Source organism: Chenopodium quinoa, unplaced genomic scaffold (assembly GCF_001683475.1).
Source record: "Chenopodium quinoa cultivar QQ74 unplaced genomic scaffold, ASM168347v1, whole genome shotgun sequence".
Classification (NCBI taxonomy): Eukaryota; Viridiplantae; Streptophyta; class Magnoliopsida; order Caryophyllales; family Amaranthaceae; genus Chenopodium; species Chenopodium quinoa.
The window spans coordinates 6,251,452-6,256,576 of record NW_018745286.1 but is presented as its reverse complement, the minus strand read 5'-3'; positions in this window follow the sequence as shown (position 1 = coordinate 6,256,576).

Sequence of the window (5,125 nt, the reverse complement as noted above, 5' to 3'; positions counted from 1 at the left end):
TTAGACGCGAAGCTTCTACTTGCTGTTGCAGCAATCTACATACACCACTATCACGTTGGAATCCATTGGAGTAGAAATAGGGACTCCTCATACACCATGGGATAGAGGGAACTCATTCTGGGCAACAATCTTCATAACCTAGTCATTCAAATGCATCACTGTGTATTATCATTGTTGATTAGGACATCTAAATCAAATAAGTCGAAAACATTCTGGAATACACGAAAGATAGTATGAAACAATAGTGTAGTTCCAATGATGCAACACATCATAACTATAATCTGTAACCTTTACAAAGATTGTGACGGTTCTAGTTTCCAAGATTCTAGATCAACAGAAGTAGATTCTCTATGCATAAACAAGAATACATGAGATAGATAATGATACAGCACAAAAGATAAAAGCTACAAGCAGATTCTCCAAGAATATATGATTTGCTCAACTAAATGGGTCTTTAGGGGGAACTATTTGGTTGAAGAATAGGGTTCTCTTTGCACAACCGGTTTTGGTTGAAACCGGTGCCAACTCCCTATTTTCCAATCCCGCCCATTTCTTTTGGCACCGGTTTTTAAGAACCGATGCTAAAGGGGGGGTGCCTATTTGATTTTTTCTACTAGTGTGTGGTGAACATGATTTCTACTCCAAAATCAAAGGAATAATTAAGTAATCGAATTACTTACTTTGACGCCTCAACCTTCTTGTTATTAATACAACACACGCGTTAGTGAACTTCAAGAAAATTAAATCAATAAAGTAAAGAAATTAAATATGAATTGAAATAGAGATTTGGGACCAAGCCCTCAGAACTATTAAATTTTCACGCCGAGATCGAAGGTAACGTGGAGGATGGCTTAGAGTATTCGAATCTTGTGAACGAGGTATGGTGGATGATTGAGATGTATCAAGGATGTGTTTAGACTAAGAACATGGATAATTGATAAGGATTGATGATGATTGGAGCTAGGTGGTTATAGCTAGTTGTAGCTTATGATTGATGGTTCTAGCTGATTTGAAAACGGGGAAAACGACCTCTATTTATAAGGAAAAATGAGAGTTTAGACGATCAGAAAAGATTAGAATTTGAATCGGAATAAAATAGGTTTAATAGCGGGGTGATAGAAGTGTCGCGGCGCGACAGTGTCCATCACGGGGCGATAGACCTATTGCGGCGCGACAGTGTCCATCGCGGCGCGTTGGTTCTGTCGTGCTGCGATATTTTCTTAAGATAAATAGCCGTACATAATTTGATTTCCAATAGAATTGGGTTAACAAAATATATCCGTACGTCTTTTAATTTGATCGGGATCGGATAAGGACTAGTAAAAGGGAAGTTTTATTCGGGTTTGAACTCTTTTGATCTTTATCTTTTCGAAAAGGATAAAATAGAACCTTCTAGAGACATCTAGAAGCTCCTAAGGAATCCTAATGTATTTAAGATTTGGAATAAGGTATTTGGACCCTCACATGATCATTAGGTCGTAGGTAAGGTGGACCTAGGCTCGGTTTGGGCTTGGTTTAGTATTTTGGCCATAACTTATTCGTTTTAAGTCGGATTTGGGCTTATAGTATATTGTTGGAAAGCTCTCTTTAAGCCCCATCAACAATAATTGGAGTAGGATTATTGATATATCCATTTAATGAAGTGATTTACCCCCGTCCCTTGGTCACATTTAGGAGTATTATTGGCTCTACGGAGCTATTTTTATTATTAATGTGTGTTTTCTAGTGTTTTAGTAGCCTTGGTATTATTTTGTAGGAAATTTCGGATTTGGAGTATTTCCCGTACTTTTTTGAGCCACTACGAGCATTCGATATGGAGCGCATTCTTATGACCATATTCCGTAGCACAAGACGACGTTAGAGTGATCAAACCGGTGATTTAGGGCCCGACGAAGAAGATGAAACCGATGCAATGGATCGAGTTATAAAGATCCAAAGAGGATATTCGAATTGAGCCTAGCAAAAGAACCCAACCGTGGAATCTAATGTTGCGTGGTGGACTCGCCTAACCGGGAAGTGTCCTCGCCCTGAGGCGCGCTCTGCCGGGCGAGGAAGAGAAGTTCAAGGACCCTGAAGGCGCGCCCGGACGAGCAATCAGGCACCCTGCCGGGCGCGTGTTTTTGAGGATGTTTATGGCAATTAATTGCCGTTTTAGTTTATGATTCTTTGCTTTAATATAAATACGCTTTTTGTTAAGCAAGACAATGAAGTCTTTTATTAGTTAAAAATTCCACATTTTAGATTTTAAGCTTACTTAGTATTTTGTTATCTCAACACTCTTTGGTTTATGCAATTCATTATTTCCATTTATTTTGATAACGATTTTCTCCCTTTTTATTTCTAGTAATTTAATTGCTTTGATTAATTATGTCTTGTTAATTGCTTGCTTAGTTTAAATTTCATCATGTGTGAGTAGTTTATTTATAGGGTTCTTGGGGGATCTATAAATAACATGAAGGAGTGATTTATTATTGTTGATAGTCAATACTTTGATTAATTTTCTATTAATTGATTTAATGCCATGCAATTAGATTAGGCTTGGTTTAATTGTATGAGTTATGTAATATTCATTCGAGATTCGACAGATGAGAATTGATGTTTAGGCTTAGTTTCAATAGGCAGGTTAATTTATAAATAGTTAAGTTAAGATTTGAGAGATGCGATTTAATACCGCTAAGTTAATTATGTGATTCTAAAACATAGCTAAAGTCCTATATGATCCGATTAATTGATGCATTGATAGTTGATTGTTGTCCTTCATCCCGGAGTATTATTTATTGGTGAACCTATACCCTAGACTTTGATTTATTGTTATTCCTATTATTCATAATCGCGTTAGTTTATTTTTTTCCCTTAGTTTAATTCATAAAATCATATTTGTTACCTATAATTTAGGTTATATTAATTTTTTAGGAATAGAAAAACATTGTTTCCCTGTGGACTCGACCCTACTTCCCTATCTACTTTAGTTAGAGCACTTAGGAATTACTTTTGATTAGGTGATACAACTAGAGCCTGTCAAAATTTGGTGTCGTTGCCGGGAAAACGGTTTTATTTTTATTTCTAATTATATTTGTAGTCTAGATTGTTTTCTTTCGTTTCGGGGAACGCAAGTTCTTTGAGGCAGTTTCTTATATTTGTTTGTTTAGTTCTGTGTTTATGCCTAGGGGTTCTAGGTCAGGTTACATTCCATTTGATCTTGAAATCGAACGTTCTTTCCGTAGATAGAAGAATTTTTACTGACAAGTACGAGCTACTTCCGAGGGTAATATACCATTGGAACCCCCATCTGATTCTAGCGACGCGTATCTATCTTCAGAACTAGAATTAGAGATGGCTGCTCAACCACCTCGCAAGCTCAGCGATTATTCGCTGCCTTCCTTGACGGACCTTCCGCACCTTGCTCCTCAACCGAATCTCGAAGGAGTAAAATTTGAGATCAAACCCCGGTTTATTACTATGATCGAAAGGAAGCAACTTGAAAGAGCTAAAAATGAAGATCCTGATCTTCATATTTTGGATTTTTGTCAATATTGCGCACCATCAGACAAGCTGGGGTCACATAGGACCAAATCAGGGAGATTCTTTTTCCTTTTTCTTTATGTGGTAAAGCTAAATTATGGTGTAATACATTAAACTACACTTAGTATTACCACACTTGGTATTACTGACTGGAATTCTCTTGCTTTAGTATTCTACAATAAGTATTATCCTACAGAGAAGACTGCTTTGTTAAGAAGCTCAATTCTAAATTTTGCCCAAGAAGCCGATGAGTCCTTATATGAAGTTTGGGAAAGATTTAAGGATATGCAAAGAGAATGCCCCTATCATGGGATACTACAATGGCAGTTGATCGAAGCCATCTACAACAGGCTTGTAAATTCTTCAAGATCAATCCTAGACTCTGCAGCAAACGGAACATTTATGAATCTTCAAGAGGATTTAGCAGGAAATGTTATTGAAGAGATGGCTATTTATAATTCCCAATATGGGAATCCTAGAGGTTTTGCAAACAAGGGGAAACATCATGTCGACTCTGTATCCTTTGTGAAAGCTCAATTAACCTCTATTTGCCAGAAATTAGATACTCTCACTATTGTTATTCCATCTTCCGTAGCTATTGTTTTTGCTGTTAATAATACTAATACTAATGCTTTTTATAAAAATTGTGGAATTGTAGGTCATTCGACACAAGGTTGTAGGAGTCCCATGGAACAAGTTAATGTCTTCCAAGCCTATAGGCAAAATAACCCATACTCCAACACTTATAATCCTAGTCTCCGGAACCACCCAAACCTTTCCTACCGGAGTACATATGTGCTAAATCCTCCTCCACAACAACCACAACAACAAGCCCCATAGCAACCACAGCAGAAAATCACCAACACCCTAACTAGAGAACTCAACAACAAACTCCACCTCCATCTACTGATCCTGCCCTGTCAGAAATTAAAACTATGTTAAATTAGCCAATATGCAGAAGCAGATGTAGAGTAGGGAAGCGTAATTTGACTCGATGTTAGCACATAATAAAATGATAGATACTCAAATTTTGCAACTTTCCTCTACTCTACAAAATCGCCAACCAGGAGCCCTACCATCGCAGCCAGTACAACCTATAGATCATGCGAATGCAATTATCCTGAGAAGTGGTTCACATTATGATGGGCCCCCTATGACCAAGGATGATGAACTTATCATTACAAAAATTGTTAATCCTGATTCTGTTATACCAAATAATGTTGTTACTAACCCTGCAGGGCCCTAGGATAAAACTAACTCTTCTGTTGATAAATTGCAGTGTACACTACAAAAAAATACACATTTAGCAACAGATCAAATCCGTTGCTAGATTGTACTTTTCTGTCGCTAAATATAGGTAGCGACAGATTTTGAAACGGAATTACTCCGTTGGTAAAACTGTTGTCGCTAAATGAGACTAGCGACGTTGTATCTGTTTTCCGTTGCTGAACTTAGCAACAGATTTTTATTTCCGTCGCTAGTTTTAGCAACGGATTTTTATTTCCGTCGCTGGTTTTAGCAACGGATTTTTATTTCCGTCGCTGGTTTTAGCAACGGATTATTTTTATCTATCGCTGGTATTAGCAACGGAAAAAAAAATCCG